This window comes from Panthera onca, chromosome D2, assembly GCF_046562875.1.
Source record: "Panthera onca isolate mPanOnc1 chromosome D2, mPanOnc1 haplotype 2, whole genome shotgun sequence".
In the NCBI taxonomy this organism is placed as follows: domain Eukaryota; kingdom Metazoa; phylum Chordata; class Mammalia; order Carnivora; family Felidae; genus Panthera; species Panthera onca.
In genome coordinates, this window is record NC_138349.1 from 937,567 (window position 1) to 954,428 (window position 16,862).

Genomic DNA, 16,862 nt, shown 5'->3' on the forward strand with positions numbered 1-16,862 from the left:
ACGGTTAGCCAAGTCCTTGGCACAGACCCAGGGCTCTGACAAGGAAATGTGCCTTCCCTTCCTTTGAAACCCACAGGCCACCTCCCTCCAGAAGGCCTCACTCGCCAGCTGGGACAGAGGTTTTGAAAGGTGCCCGACACGGGGCAGTCCCCTCCCCAGCGCGGGCTGGACGAAGTGACGACCCAGAGTGGCCGAGGGGTGGGGGCGTGGAAGGCCACTGCCACCGCCCTGGCTGCTCCTCCCCCGGCCCCTCACCCTGGCCTGAGGACGCTCGCTCCCAAGGAGCCAGGACCGAGTCCCTGCCCCAGAAACCATCTGTCTGTCCATCTGTCCTCCCAACCATCCTCCTGCTCAAGCTGGGCCCTCCTCTCCCTAACCCTGCTGCTCTGGGCAGGGTCTGGCCACTTGACCTGCCTTCCCAGGGAGTCCCCTCTCTGCAGAAGCAGCCACCCTGCAGACGGTCCAGGCCCAGCACCTCTTCAAGGGGCCAGGGCCTCAAATCCTCAGTCACCTCCTTATCCGGGAAACAGTCACGCTGTGGATGCGACGCGTCCAGAGGGCCCAGGTCCTGGTCCCTCTTCCTCACCATTGGGTGCCGCAGCCCCAAAGTCACAAGCGTGAGGGACGTACAGGGGATGGGTGCATGGGGTCGGCGACACAGGCCCATGAGCAGACGCGGGCCTTCCGGCCTCTGTCACAGGACCTCTGAGCCTACCCTGGAGCTCCGCAGCCTGAAGCACGTGGCCGGCCACACCCGCTGTCTCTTGGCCTCCTGTTCTGCCACTTCCTTCAGGGTCCTCGACCCACATGGCCGCCCCTTAGTTTCCCGGGACCACACACCTGTCTCACTTCTCAAGGAGAAGTGCTGCCGGTCCAGAGCCCTGCCCCGTGTCCGGTCCCATGCCACGTGCCACGCCACGGCCCCGCCCCTTGCCCTGTCCCAAGCCTCAGGGCCTTGCCGCACAGCCCCGCCCATGCCCCGCCCCATGCCCCGCCCCACACCAGGGCCTTGCGGCACAGCCCCGCCCCCACCCTGCCCCCCACCTCAGGGCCCTGCCGCAGGCCCGGCCCCCACCCTGTCCCAGGCCTCAAGGGGCCCACCCCATGCCGGGTCCCGCAGCCACAGCACACACTAGGTGCCGCGGTTCACCTGGATTCAAGTTCCTGAACTGCCCTCAGGCACAACAGCCGCACCCTGACAGCTGCACTTCTGAGGAAGGAAAGACCTACATTCAATACATTTTGTGCAGAAAACAATGATTTTCCAAGTTAAATTTACCATATTTGAAACTAAATTTTAACTGATCATGAGTTTAAAAAAACAGCCAAATAAACTGAGTGATATTTCTTTATCTCTGCGACGCCGCCGCCGACCTCCACGTGCTCAACGCAGCGACCCGAACGGCACGTTCTGGGCAGGAGCACGAGCGCGCTCTGACCGCAGGCGCCGCTCCACGTCTCTGCAGCCGGCACCCCACTTTCACCGCCAGGAAGGGTGAGACGGGGAGGACCAGGACTGAAGCATCGGCGGGCACTCACCCGCGTGCGGTGGCCCCTCCACGTGGAGAAATGTGTGTCCGGGTCCTGAATGCACACTCAGCTGCCAACAAAAGGTCGCACTAGTCTACCCCAGGGCAGCCTGGACTCCCCCAAAACCCTCGCGTCCAACGGACACACGCTTAGAGGCCGAGGGGGGCGCCCGACTGGCAGGTGGGGGGCGGCACCCGGGACACACCCGGCCCCGGACTCAGCCTCCTCACGGGGCACAGGGTGGGCTGGGGAGGCAGGGGCGAAGCGGGCGCCACAGCGGGGCTCATGCACAGACGCCCGCCAGGGTGACCACACACGGAGCAGCGTGGCCCCCCAGGAACCTGGCCCACCTGAGGACGGTCAGGGGTTCTCCGACTCGCCCCGCAGCCACTGCCTGGCTTCACACGGCGGCCCTCACCTCCACCCCAGCAGCTGCCCACGCCTCCAGAGGCAGCTCCTCTTGGAGACGGGCCCCGTGGTGTCACCAAGAAGGCCCCCCACACCCTGCGAGACTCTAGGCCCGCCTGCCCGGGAGGATTCCACGATACCTGCCCGGCCCCGGACACACAGGCCACACGTTAGGACTGGCCAGGCCCCCAGGTGCTGCCACCAACACAGGCTCTTGCAAATCCCAAAGCTACGCACAGAGAGCGCACACCGTCCCCGCCCTCAGGGGACATCACGCGGAAACGCGGCATAACAGGTACAAGGTCACGTGTCACTGGAAAGCTGAGTTATTAAATGACAAGACCTTTACCACGCAAAGTGTCAGGAGACACGTGACGGACAGTCACACGGGGAGCCCGGCGTGGATTCACAACACACGCTGCGCTGCCGTGGGCTGCGCCACGGCCGCACACAGGCTCCCCTACACAGACCGGAGACTAACGTGCAGCCACGTTGGCGGAGCTGGCGATGAGAGGCCTCGCCCGGCGCTCAGGTGCACGTGAGCCACCGCAGGACTCAGAGCAGGAGGAGCCTGACGGGCCACCTGGGCCGCAGGGTCGCCTCCCGCACAGGAGCCGCCACACCCTCGACGGCACAAACCCGTCCAGGACACGCGGTTACTGCCTAAGATGGACGTTAACAAAATACGTCTGTGTCTGTGGCTTCGTGGGGACACGAAACAACCCACACGTTGGCCACCTTGGACTCCGGACTGCTCCTGCAAGCGGTGACTGCAGACACAAGGGAGCGTCTGCCCTGCCTCTGGCGCAACGGCCACGTCTCTGGAGAAGCGGACACCCCACCAGCAGAGCAGGGACAAATGACAGGGCTGGATCGGTGGCTGGACCACGAGGGCACTGGCTAAGTGGGAGGAGAGGGGCAGACACAGCACGGCCTCAGGGGCTGCACGGATGCGCGGTCCTGGCTCCTGGCGGCCAGCGCCCGGCAGCGTGTCCCACGCTTGCAGCCGCTTGGGGGGGCCCGGCACGGGGCCGGGGTTCGGCCCGGAAGGCGGGGCTGAAAGGAGAGAGCACGCAGCAAGGAGGGGACCGCAGGGCGTGTGCCGCGGCAGGACAGACGCATCTGGACGGGACTTGCGGGGAAGAAAGGGGACAGAGGGGAGGAAGGCAGCCTTGGGCAGCTAGCTGGTGACGGAGGGGAAAGGAGGGCAGGGGGAATCGGGCTCGCAGACAGAAGAGTGCACATCCTTGGCACAGAGAAGACAGGCTCTCGTGGCTCAGGAGCCCAGACCTGCCTGCACTTTGCCGGGAGGACAGAAGGGGGCGCTGTCGGGCTGAGAATCCACACACCCCTCCCCAAGCCCCTGCAGATGGCTCGGGAGTCCACACTGCAACAGAATTAAAGACACTGAAACCACCATCTCAGAACAGGCAAAACACACGGAGTCGGAACGCAACACTAAACCAGAAATGGACCAGAAAGACAAAGCGAAGGAAATGACATTAACCTCTGGGGAGAAATGGGAAAAAAAAAAAAAAAAAAGACAAAATCCTCACAGAAAAGATGAACCAACGACAAAGCAAACAAGGGAGGGTCTACTGACAAGACAAACCACAACGAAGGGGAGAGGGAAGGGGGGACGGGGAGAGGGGAGGGCAGAGGCAGGACGGCCACCAGGTCCTGCGGGAGAAAACATCCGATCAGAACTAATCTTTAAAATTATGATCCAAGGAAACTTCCCCTAAATAGAAAGAGACCTGAACTCACAACTCAGAAGGACTTACTGAGCATCTGAAGAAACTGGCCCGGAACGATCCACCCAAGACGTACCCTGGCGGGACCACGAGGTCTCACAGGTGCGCACACAGCCCCGCAGGCCCCCAGGACACAGAGCCGTTAACCAAATCAAAGGAAACAGGCCCGCCAGACTGGTCAGAACCAACGCGCAAACCGAGGCGGCGACGGAAGCACCTCTCCGAGAGCCTCGGTGACACAAAGTGTGAGCCGAGGACACACGCACCCACACTAGCGTCCTTCAAGTGTCACAGGCACAGGAACACAGTTTCACCAGACAGAAACCGAGCGCTTCTGGGTCCACCGGCCCTTTTGAGGAATCCGCGGCAGCACGTGCAGGCGAACGATTTCCACGGAGAGGCCACGCCGTCTGCACGGCAACAGCTCCACTGTGCCGGTGTGGACAAGAACGCACACACACACGGCGCACGAGAGCACACGGGCAAGCGCCCGGATGGGACAGCCCTCGCAGAGCCATCCAGGCGAAGGCTGCAGCGCTCGCCCGGGGAGCGGTCCCTGCTGGGCCTCGGGAGTCTCCAGACAGACAGCGCACGGACGAGCGCAGGCAGCCAGTAAGAGAAAGCGCACACCGTCTGATTCCACGTGCACAGAGATCCGGAAAGCGCACGGTGATGGGCGGCGAGGGTGGCTGTGCCGGGCACAGGGACAGCGGGGCGGTCCCAGGCCGCCGGCAACCTCGTGAGCACGCGAGCTTCCCAGGGCGCACCAGCCTGCCGCTTCCGACACGCCAATTACGTGCCAATTCCAACATGCCAATTCCACCCCCATGGCCTGACAGGGAATGTTACTTTCTTCTGCGACAGTGAGAGCCACCGCAGCACACACGGGAGACAAACTACACGGCCACGGCCACGGGGAGCCTCTGAACACAGGCTGGCTGGTCAGCGATGTGATGAAATTATTAGTAATCTTCTCGGGTGTAATGACACGGTCTTTCCGAGACATGTGCTGTGACATTGATGAGTGACACAGCACAGCCTGGGTTTTGCGTCAGATGATGGGGGGGGGGGGGGGGGGCAGGAGGTGGGACATAACTGAAACCAACCCGGCCGAGAGCTGGAAACGCTGAGGCGAAGCGGCACTGAGGGCCCTCGGACGACTCCCTCCGCTGCATCGTTCGCAGTCATCATAATAAAAGGTCTGCCCATCACGTTCATTGGGTAACTCGGGGGGAGCAGGGCCAGAAACCCAAAGAGCGGCTCACCAGCCCACCGCCCAGGGCTCGTGCGCTCCAGCCCCCTGCTCCGAGCTGGGGGAGGGGGGGGACGTCCCACTGCGCCCGTGTCAGGGTGACCTTCCCTGGTCTCTTAATGGCGGGCAAGGACACGGGTTCCCCCTCGACGTCCCACCCTGGAACTCAGCTAGAAGACCACTGCTGTCCGCAGGCTCTTGTCGGGGGTGGGGGCAGGTGCCCGCGCTCAGACGCTAAATCCATCCAGCGTGCGGGCAACGGGGTCACTCAGAGGCACACGCACACAAACTGAGGACTTTGCTTGAAAACAAATTTAATTATGGCACATGATGAGAAATGCACAGTAGCTCATTAGAAAATGGTAATTTTGGCGACATACTATGGGAATTTTCACTGATAGAAAATATTTCCTTCGTAAGCGAGTGATGCTGTGGGGTGCTTTGTGAGGCAAACGTAAGCCTTCAGTGGTAGAGTCATGAATCGCTGTGGCATGGGAAGTGAGGCTGGACCATTCCAGAAAACGCCCCCCCCACCGCCCCATTGTGCACTCTTACCAAACCTCACCGAGTGACAGGCATTACTTCTGTTGCAGTGTCCTCCTCGCTTGACAAAAAATGCCCATGGTAGTTCCGGACACATCCCGAGAACCGCTGCCCTGGGGACGGACGGGTCTTCAAGGGTCTGAGCCACCAATGCTCCGCCCGCTCTTCGGGCAGGTGCTAACACCTGGCTCTCTGGGGCAAAGCCCTGACTGGTCGGATGTGCCTGTTCCCACGGCCTAAGTGCCCTCCCCGTGGCCCACACTGAGCTGACGTGACGGTGCCGAACACGGGCTTTGGGAGATGCTCAGCGACACTTAACCTTCTATCCTCCTACAGACACAAAAATCCTGGATCCCGTTAGTAAAATGTAGCAAAATAACTCAGAAGTGGCGAGTGTGGGGCCTCTGTTATCTCTGGTTTCATCACCACTTACTCCATTACGTGTTTCTAGAACCAGATTTTTAATAATGCATGTAACGGCCAACTTCCGGGTCCTGAGAGTAGTGGGCTCCCCACAGCTTGCCGGGGGTAGGGTGGCAGGGTGGGTGGTGGCATGGGCTCTCCAGGGAGCACACCTGCTTGCTTAGAGTCCTGCTCTGGGCTGCCTGAGCATCCACTTCCCGGAGAGCCTGCCTCTGGGGACAGTCACTGCGAGAGTCAGTGAGGATGCTGGGGTCGGCCCGCAGCACGAGCCGGACACAGAGGAAGCCCCTTAACTAGCGGCGTGAGTCTGACGCTGCTGCACGCGCCGTGGGCACGGAGACCGGCCACGGTGGTCGTGCCAGACAGAGCTTTGGGCCTTCCCGGCCCAACGGGAAGGAAGTCGGGACCTCAGGTGATCCTGGGCAGGGATTCCTTCAGGGCTGACGGCACAGACACCTTGAGGGTGCACAGGAAAAAACCCCTCACGTCACTTCTGGTTGGAAAGGCATCTCAGTACACAACACAGGGTGCAGGGAGGTGCGTGTAAGCAGCCGTAGGCCCCCGCCAGACCTGAGCCTTCACACAGCCGGTCACATCCTGCCGGACAGGGACACTGGCATACCTTCACCTGGGACAGCACACAAGTCTCTGCCCGAAGCGCATATTCACTTGACCAAAATTTGCCACACATAAAAAAAAAAAAAGAAAACTTATGATAAAAATACATGGGTTCTTTCATCAGAAGGATCAAGAAAAACATTTTAAAAAAGAGTGAATGAGAAATGTGGGCAACTGGGGCGCCTGGGTGGTTCGGTTGAGCGTCGACTCTTGTTTTTGGCTCAGGTCATGATCCCAGGGTCATGGGCTCAAGGCTGTGTCTGGTTCTGCACTGAGTATGGAGCCTGATTTTCTCTTTCCCTCTCTCTGCCCCTCCCCCACTCACATAGGCATGCACTTGAAAGAAGGAAGGAAGGAAGGAAGGGAAGGAAGGAAGGAAGGAAGGAAGGAAGGAAGGAAAGGAAAGAAAAGGAAGGAAGGAAGGAAGGGAAGGAAGGAAGGAAGGAAGGAAGGAAAGGAAGGAAGGGAGGGAGGGAGGGAGGGAGGGAGGGAAGGAAGGAAGGAAGGAAGGAAGGAAGGGAAGGAAGGAAGGGAAGGAAGGAAGGAAGGAAGGAAGGAAGGAAGGAAGGGAAGGAAGGAAGGGAAGGAAGGAAGGAAGGAAGGAAGGAAGGAAGGAAGGAAGGAAAGGAAGGAAGGAAGGAAGGAAGGAAGGAAGGAAGGAAGGAAGGGAAGGAAGGAAGGGAAGGAAGGAAGGAAGGAAGGAAGGAAGGAAAGGAAAGGAAAGGAAGGAAGGAAGGAAGGGAAGGAAGGAAGGAAGGAAGGGAGAGAGAGAGAGAGAGAGGGAAGGAAAGAAAGAAACGTGGGCAAAAATATGCCTAAGGAATTACACGAACACACACGATTGTGCACACGTGGTTGCACAAACAAGTGTGCACATGTGCTCCCGCACACACACACGCTCACACATGTACATTCACACACACACGCTCCCGCACACACGCACATGCTCACACGCAGCAGCCGCCGGCCCTCCAGACGCTGTGCAGGTGGCCCGGCCAGAAGGCAGGGGCCCAGGGCACCAGCAAGGCAGCCCCGCCCCACCCCCACCCCCTGGCGGCCAGGAGTCAGCGCTAAAAATAGCAGCAGCCGCGCCGGGTTAGGCTTCCTCGGAGAGGAGCATCTGAGTGACCTAAAAAGGAATTACATCCTGCGCACAGGCCAGTGGAAGCCTGATGGCCAAGATAAGGGGCAGAAAGGGGACAAAAGAATTCCCGGAGGGAAAAGTGACCGCTATTTGCCAGGTCTGCCTGGAGACGCGCTCACCTCGAAGCCCCCCCCCCCCCCCCCCCCGCTCCCCGGGGCTGTGCCGGGAGGGGGCGGACGCCAGGAGCCCGCCCCCAGCTGCCCGCCGCCCTGCCTGGCCGCCCTCCCGGAGTCCACGTGGGGGCCGGGCCACCAGCAGGCATTTCCTCCCGCACGCGGCCCGCAGACCGCCACAAGCTCCCGCGGCCTCGCCAGCGGGCTGCGCCGCCGTCGGCCGATGAGCGAGGGGCCTTCGCGGCCCTGCGTGAGGCCGGACCCCGGCTCCCCGTCCAGGATGGGTCTGGCCCGGCTGCGGTCCCAAGGCACGGCGCGGGAGTCTCCTCCGGGCGCCCCGACCCTGCCCGGCCCACAGGTGACGGCCAACGCTGAAGCCGCCGCTCTCGGAGGCCGTCAGCGCGGGAACCTGCTCCTGCTACAGCCCAGAAACACAGCGCCGTTCAATTTTAATAATACCCGTCGCTTTGGGACATGAAAGCTCCACTCGAACCGCCTGCTTTTCACTTCAGAAGCACTCTGCCCCGACTTGGGGTGGGGGTGGGGGTCGGGGGAGGGAACAGAATCAAACCAGGTCCTTGGCAGATGCGGCGAGGCCTCCAGACCGCTTCCCACACACTCGCCTGGCCTCACCCTGAGCACAGGGGTCAGTGGTGGCCACGGTCCCACGGTCACGGCACGAGACCCCTGGGCACCCCATCTGGAGACCTCCTTCCCAAGGCCCACCCACCACGGAAACTGCCACGAGGCCCCTCCTTTCAGCCATTTCCAGCCGGCGAGGGACTGTGGTCACGGGGTCCGAGAGGGTCCCTGGGGGCCATACCGGGCTCTGGCCCTTCCCTCAGCCGCCCTCCCGTCCCTCCTGCCCCGTCCCCCCACCCGATGATCATCTCTCCCCAGCCCTGCCCCTCCCAACCTCCCCAGTCCCCCTAGGGCAGATGGTCTGTCCTGAACTCCAAGTCCACACCCTCCAGAGGCCTGGCCGGCAGGACCACCCTGTGCCCACCCCAGGAGCCGGCAGGTTCTCCCGTCTCCTCTCCGGTCTGGGCCCTAAGGACTCCTCGGGACAGTCGCTCACCAGCGCTGCTGGGAACCCCGGATCCCAGAGCCAGGCAACCAAGGACTCCCCTCTCTTACCAGGTTTGCGGGCCTCACCCCTGCCCGCTGGCCCAGCCAACCTCTCCTTCCTCACGTACCCCCACAGCAGGCGGCTGGCCCTTGACCCGGAGGGCCCGGGTCCCTCCTCCTTCCCCTGCCTGCTGCCAGGAAGCCACACCCAGACCCCTTCCGACAGCTGCCCTGCCTCTTGGACTCCGGCCACCCATCCCTCGAACCGCTGCCCCTTGCCCTGGCGGGACCCCTCGCCCCAGGCCTCCCCGCTGAGCGGCCGGCTCCGCCTTCGGCACTGCAGAGGCTGGGACTCCCATCCTGCAGCTGGGTCCCTTTGGCACATCTCCTGACCCCTTCATGCCTCAGCTTTCTCACCTGTAGAGTGGGGCCAAGCGCAGCTGTGATTTGGGGAACAAGGGCCCAGCCCGGCCGGCAGCGAACACCTACCACTCAGCAGCCACCGCCGAGTCTGCGCCATCGATCCCTAGAGACCGAAGGAAGCAACCGAAGGAACAGATCACCTGGGATCCCACGGCTAACTGCCGTCTGCACGTGTGCACGTCTGTGCCGAGCGGGACACGGTAAACCACGTCCCAGGTCACTCTGTCAGGGCCACGACAGCTGTGCTACGGAAACCGACGGCGCCAGACCACCTCCGGTGGCCCTGAGGTGAGCGGCGGGGCCTGGTGGTGCTGGCATGGGCCTCCGCGGCTGTGAGTGAGGGTCTGCGCTCCCCGGCCCACCTAGGAGGGGAGCGGGCACCGGGGTCAGGGGCAGAGCCACTTGGAGGCTCTCACATCCGTGGGCGCCAGGGGCTGGATGGGTCCTCTGTCACTGTCAGCCGCAGAACTGATGCGCGGCTCTGGTGGGCGGGGAGACGGGACAGCCCGCCGCAGTGGTGTGCAAAAGGCACCTGGGCACGTGGCGATGTGCTGCGGACAGAAGCCACGCGGGAGGCGGCGCGAAGGGACAGAGGGCGTCCCGCCAACTGTGCTGGTTACGTGTTAGCGTCGGGACACGCTGGGTTAAATGAAACGTTATTAGACGTGATTTCACCTATTTTTCCTGTTTGAACACGGCTCCTAGAAAGTGGGATTTTGCGCGTAACTCTCAGGACCTTTCTGTCGGGCAGCACAGGGCTCAATCCTATGAGATAGATTTTGGCCACTTTTCTATTGTAGTTTTACAAGTTCTCCTTCATTTGTAAGAGCTCTTTACAGAATTTTTAAAAACTGCAGTTTTATTGAGTCACATCCATCAGTCTTTTCCTCAGTGGTCCTTCAACCATTTGGAGCTTAGAGAGGCCAGCCCCGTGCACCCAGAGAGAAGACGACAGTAAGCCGCGGAGCACACGGCTCGGCGTGCTGTGGCCCAGCAGTTCACGGCAGCCTGGCGGCCAGGACGGCACCATGGGCCAGGCCGTGTTCACAGCACCCCAGCAGTTCTTACAAGACCCCCAGGTGCGGGGACATAGACCCCCAGGTGCGGGGACAAAACCCCAGGTGCAGGGACACCCAGGTGCGGGGACACGACCCCAGGCGCGGGGACAAGACCCCAGGTGCGGGGACACGACCCCCAGGTGCAGGAACATCGACCCCCAGGTGCAAGGACACGACCCCCAGGTGCGGGGACACAGACCCCTGGATGAGACCCTAGCCCCACGCAGGACTCCCACCGCTCACTAGGACTCGGGGGGAGTGCTTCCCTCCCGCTCCCCAGCGGGCAGCTACCGGCTGGGCTTGGCCAGCTCCTAATTATGACAAATTCTAATTCATCAGTGTTTTTCTCTTATGAATTGTGCTTCGGTGTGTCTAAGAAATCTTTGCCTAATTCAAGGTCACAGAGATGTTCTCCTAAGTTTTCTTCTAGGACTTTTATAATTTTGGGTTTCATACTCAGGTCCACAGCTGACTTTAATCTGCTTGCGGTGCGACGTATAGAAAACGTGCTGCCTTCTGCGTGTGGACGGACGAAGGCCCACTTTCCCAGCACCGTGGGCTCAACGACACCCTTCCTCTGATCAACAGCCGTCAGCCCCGGTCGATCACTTGGCCATATTCCTGGCTCTACTTTGGGATCTCTTTTCTGTTCCGTTGGTCTGTAGCTCTGTCCTTTTGCCAGAGTACTGTCCCGGTGGCTGTAACTTTACAAGAAACCATGAAATCAGAGTGTGAGTCCCCAAACTTTTGGTATTCTAGTTCCTCTGCTTTTCCACATAAAATCTTAGACCTACTTTGTAGACTTCTACCGAAACACCACCCAGAGGTCTGGAGTGGAACTGCACCGAACGGGGGCTCGGTCAGAGGGGGGTCACCACGCTAGCATCACAGAGTCTCCATGACACAAACACAGCGTGCCTCCCCGTCCCTTCACGTGGTCTCTGGCGTCCTTCGTACACGGCTCACAGGCCTCTACGCGCAGGTGTTGACGCCGGTACGTTTACGTCAGGCCCCTCCTCCGTCAGCGCCACTTAAGGCTCCAACCACTCGTGGCCAAGGGGACGAAGATGTCTCCGCAGAGTCCTGGCACACTGCCAGCAAATGCGCTTACGCTAGTAAGGTTCCTGTGGACCCTCTGTGAGCCTGTGAACCGCAGTCGTATCTTCACCCACACGGGGACTTTCAGTTCCTTCTCTCAGATCGGCCCGGCCAGGACCCTCGGGACCACACTGAACAGGGGAGGTGACGCCAGGCGTCCCTGCCCCGCCATCGGGCATGAGGTCAGCTGTGGGCTCTAAAGACGCCTTCACGGGCTGAGAGGTCCCCTCAGTCCTTAGTTTGCTGACAGTTTGCATGAGACGTGGTTACAGAATTTTGCCAAATGCTTTCTCTGCACATATTGAGATGATCGCATGGCTTTTCTTCTTTAATCCGTTGACATGGTAAACTTTATCGATTTCTGACTCTGTTCCTTGGTGACGACGCATTAACTTTGTCATCCGCTGTGCCTGCGTGTGTGTACCCATGTGACACGCTGTTACACGCTGCTTTACATATTCGGTGCTAAAGTTTTATATTTTGCATTTATTTCAAGGGAGACGTCGGCACATGTACCTTTGTCATGTAAAGCCTCTGCCTGCCTTGGTGCTCTGGTGACACTCGTGTCACGGGAGTGAGGAAGCATCGCCCGAGCCCCAATATCTCTGCAAGTTTCTGCAGAATTGTCACTGCGTCTTGCTTCAGTGTTTGACAGAATTCACCACTGAAACCACGCGGGCCTGGGGTTTTTTGTCCCAAAGTGGTGGGCAAAGTTTAATTTAACAGATAGAGGACCACTGAGTTCACGTACTTCTTGACTGTGAGCTTTGATGCTTTGTTTTTCCAAAAACAGGCAACTCTCACATAAATCTTTGAATTTATTAGCATGAAGTTGCTCACTGATATTCCCTTATCTTTCTAATGCCTGCAGGGTTGTGAGTGACGATGCCCCACGTCAGATCTCTGAAATTGGTGATTTTTATCTTCCACCTTCAGAAATGAGATAGAGAAAGGCAACTTAAACCCAAAATAATCAAAAGAAAGCAAAACATGAAAAGCAAAAAATCAACAAATGAGGAAAAGAGGAAAACAACAGACGCGACCCGTAAAACCCAAGGCAGTTTCTCCGAGACGGTAAAGCTGCCAATGCTCCAGCTCCAAACGCCTGCTTTCTCCTCACCACGGGTCCCACTTGCCCGCATCCTTGCCTGTCTGGTCATCTCTGGTCGGCTGTCAGCAATGACCGCACCCTCCACCTTGCCGGGGCCCGCCTGGACGCCCCCTCCGGTGGCGGGGGGGGGGCAGCCGCAGGGCTGACCCTCCGTGGTCACTGTCCGGCCTGTGGGCTGGGCCTGGAAACCACAGTTTCGTGTCTCTTGTCCGGTATTGGAGGGTAAGTTTGGTGCCCGCTCCTGCAGGTTACCTGGAGGCAGGACTGCTCCGCGCATCCGTCTTAGAATCATTCTCCGGAAAACGTGTGAAAGACGCTGACACGGCCAACAGATTCGCAAGTCCAGAGTCCGGCTGAGCGCCCCATCTGGGCCACCTTGACCTTACCGATCACTGAGCTGTTTTACAATTCTGTCAATTCTAAATCCTGATAACAACGCAAATGACTCTTGACCACAGGAACGAGGTGTCTGGTGGAAAGAACTGATTACTGGCCTGTTTTCCATCTCTTAGGCAAATAAACTCACTCAGCTGCTAGAAGAATCTGGGTTTGCTCTGGGGAGTCTTGCTTGAAGCAGGTCTCACCTCTCATCTTACTTCTGTCACTAATAAATAATACTTATTACTGCAATTTAAAACATCTTCAACACTTGTTCAATTTACATTCGTATGAGAGACATTATATCTGTGTTACAGTTTATCTACACCATTACAATAAACTCGAAACAACCTAGGAATCCATCAACAGAACGGTGACTCTAAAAAGGCTGGTGTGTCCAGTTAACGAAATCCTCTGAAGCCATTAAAACAGGGAGCGTGCGTTCACTTACACAGAAAGATCTCCCGGCTCAGCTGTAACAACACATGTGCCTGCAACCTGCTAAGGAGGTCGCCCTCTCCTCCGGGCACACAGCTGGTGAGACACGCGTTAGGGTGTGTGCATCAAGCCGGAGGCAGAACGGGCTGGGGGTATTTATTCACACTTTCTGCTTTGTGCAATTTCCCCAGACTGTTATTCAAGAAAGAACTGTTGAGCACACACCCCACGTGCCCGACACTCTCCCAGTGCTCAGGACAAGCATGAGCGGGATGGCAAAGAGCCTACGTGCAAGCACACTACCATCATACAGGGGAGAAAAGTTAAAACCGACTTCCCGGCAGCCTTGCCCGCAGTTCGGAGGGTCAGGGGTAGAGCAGGCAGCACGTCTGGGCCCGGCCTCCTCAAGAGCTTTCCTGAGAACCCCACCAACAGGGGCCTGCACCCCCGGCCCCAGACAGGCCATGTCCTTCCCAGCACCATCCCTGGACCACCCATGGGGCTTTCCGGCTGTCTCTCCAGCGTGACAGCCGCTCCCAAGGGCGTGGCCCCCTAGCACCTGGCCTGCTGGCTGGCCCTCCCACCCTGTGGCCCCTCTCTCTCCTTAAGGGGGCAGTAATGTCATCGTGGGCCTGCCGCATGACCTCATCAACCCTATTCCCCTCGCAAAGGCCCCACCTCAAACACTATCCTCGGGGCAGGACCTTGGCGGGGCACAAAGATCCAGGCCATGACGTGCAGCCCGCATTTCCAGGGGGACAGATCACTATGCACCCAACGGACACAGACTGCAAGTTCAAGTTCAGATGAATCCACAAAGCACAGCAAGAGTAAGGGGAGGCCAAGAGAGTGACCAGGAGGGGCCTCTCGGGGGAAGTGGCAGGGGGTGACAAGGACAAGAACTGGGAAAGTGGGGGCAGGGGCGTGCATGGGGCGGGAAGGCTCGCACGGCCAACTTAGAGCAAGCACAGAGGCCTGAAACATCCAGCGTGTCTGGAGACAGTGCAGAGAAGGCCACGCATGGACCCTAGGCTCTCACCCAGGGGGACCAGAAGCACAAAAGGTACCCAACCAGAGTTACGGCCTCAGGGAGCACTCTGCCGCTTACAGAGAGCAGAACGGGGACGTGGCCGGGCCCTGGGGGAGGCTCTGGGTGGGCCGTGAAGGGGTCACAAGGCCTGCTGCTGGCATGGAGGTATGGAGGTAGATGAGAGCAGGGACTGGCCCCTATACTTAGAGCCCGTGCCCCCCAACAAGGGGGAGACTGGTGTCACCGGCCACAGGACCAAGAGTCTGATGCTCAGGGAGACAGGACAGGGAGGGGCGTGGGGAGGCCAGCAGGGGTGACACCAGGCTGTGCACCTTCTGGAAGACTGACCACTTCTCTGGCGCCAAGGCCACACTCAGGACCAAATATGTAAAAATCCTGGATGCCAAAAGCATCAGAGGCCCATCAAAACTAAGGATGGGAACGCCAGCAATATTTCTCTTGTTCCCTGCTTTTTTATGGTAACAAGTGTTACAGAAAAAGGAAAATTAATCCAAGGGTTCTAAAAGGCACAGATGTCATATTCAGTTATGTTTACAAAAGCAGCTTATCAAAGGCTCCTTTGAAAAATAAAATAACTGTATAACAGAAACTCCAGGATTAAACACTTTTTAAAAAGGCAGGGACCCACAGGCCCCCCGGGGCCTCGAGGCGCCTCGTCCCTGAGTGCTGGCCCAGCGCACTGGCCTGGGCTCCGGCGGGACCCACTCCCTCTGCACTCGGGCCAGCTGGCTAAGCACCTCACTGCCCAGGTCAGCCCAAAATGTGTTGGGGGGCTCCCGTTTAATTCTTATAAGAACCGTCACTGAGGGTCGCCTGGGTGGCTCGGTCGGTTACGCATCGACTTCAGCTCAGGTCATGGCCTCGCGGTCTGTGGGTTCGAGCCCCACGTCGGACTCTGTGCTGACAGCTCAGAGCCTGGAGCCTGCTTGGGATTCTGTGTCTCCCTCTCTCTCTGCCCCTCCCCTGCATGCACTCTCATACTAAGATGAATAGACGCTAAAAAAAAAAGTGTTTTTTCAAATAAGAAAGAAAGGAACCGTCACTGGAATCTCTTCCTTCTGAGGAGACCTCTGCACACAAGCCGGGAAGAATGGCACCTCCACGTGCACACCGTGGCTCTCGATCCCCTTTCTGTGAATAAAGGCTCCGCAGTCTGGACACCAGGTGCTCTGGCAACAGGCTGCCCGCCCCTCTGGGTTCTGGGTTCCGGGTCCCCAGTTCCGGAAACAGCCCAATGTGGCTGTGTGCAGCGAGGAGGCTCAGAGCGGGGAAACACCTGTTGGTCTGTGGTTTTCCAGGGGTCAGAGTTCACAGGAGGGGCAGCTGCCCGGCCCCGAACTCCCTCTCAGACCACTGGTCCCTGGCTGCCACAGCAGTGGTGACCGGTGGCCCCATCACCAGCAGAGTAAGAAGGGCAAAGTTTGCACTGGAGTCCAGTTTGGGGCCTGTCGGGTAGCGTCTCGCCTCCCAGGGGCCTCTCTGCACGCCGGGAGCCAGGACGGCAGCTCGCTGGCCTCCCAGGACGTGCGCCTCCCCCATCTCACGCTCTATACTCCTCCTGCCCCCCACCCGGGGCCCACCTCTGAGAAACGGGAGGCCAAAATGGACACAGACCCAGGGAGCCAGGGAGCCGCAGGAGGACGCCACAGGCAGCAGGGGCCCTGGGGCCTGTCCAGCCCCCGAGAGGCCAGCGCTTGGCCAGGAAGGGCCCGCGCTTCACCTGCTCGGCCGGCTTCCCGCCCGGAGCGGACACTGGCAACAGCTGGGCCAGGGCTGGGCCTGGGCCGGAGGTCCCTGGGCAGGGCAGAAGGTTAGAGGGGGAGGGCGGAGAGCCCACCAGCCCCACCTCACTGCCAGAGACCCTCGCTGACGGCCTCCCACCTGCCCACCCCACGGGCTGCTCCTTCCAGAGCTTCCCTGGTGTCCCCGGGGTCTGCCTTCCATCCCTGCCGAGAACCAAGCATGACACGCGGCGGACAATTCGTGCGGGATGGGCGAGGGAGGGACCCCACCTCCAAACACCCCAGAAGGACGCACCTCGCTGGACGGGACAGCAAGGGACGAAATGGGCTGTCCGAGGCTCTGCCCTCCCGTGCCTGCGGCCCCACGATCTGCCACCACCCGCCGCTGCCCCCTGGGCCTCTGGTAGATGGCTCGGCACCAGCAGACCCAATGCGCGACCGCCCTCAACACCCGGAAGGGACGGCGGGAGCCCAGGGCCGGCACCTTGCCCAGGGCAGGCAGGACACAGCCCGTGCCCACGTCCATCGGCTGCTGTGCCCTGCCCCTGCCCCTCAGCACCTCGGATCTCAGCCTGCCGGACCCCAAGGCCAGGAGGAAGGGGGGCCCAGGGCCATCCCCAGCATCTCCTACTGTGTCCTGTTCACACGGCACGGCCGCGGGCTCAGCAGAGCTGCAGGAGGGCAGGGGACAGGGGCAGGGGACCGTCCCC

At 59.9% G+C, this 16,862-nt stretch overlaps 1 protein-coding gene across 3 annotated transcripts in view; it reads right to left on the reverse strand.

Annotated features, from left to right (window-relative positions):
- Positions 1-16,862, reverse strand: part of INPP5A (inositol polyphosphate-5-phosphatase A) — a 171,451-nt gene that overhangs the window by 112,299 nt on the left and 42,290 nt on the right. The window lies entirely within an intron of this gene.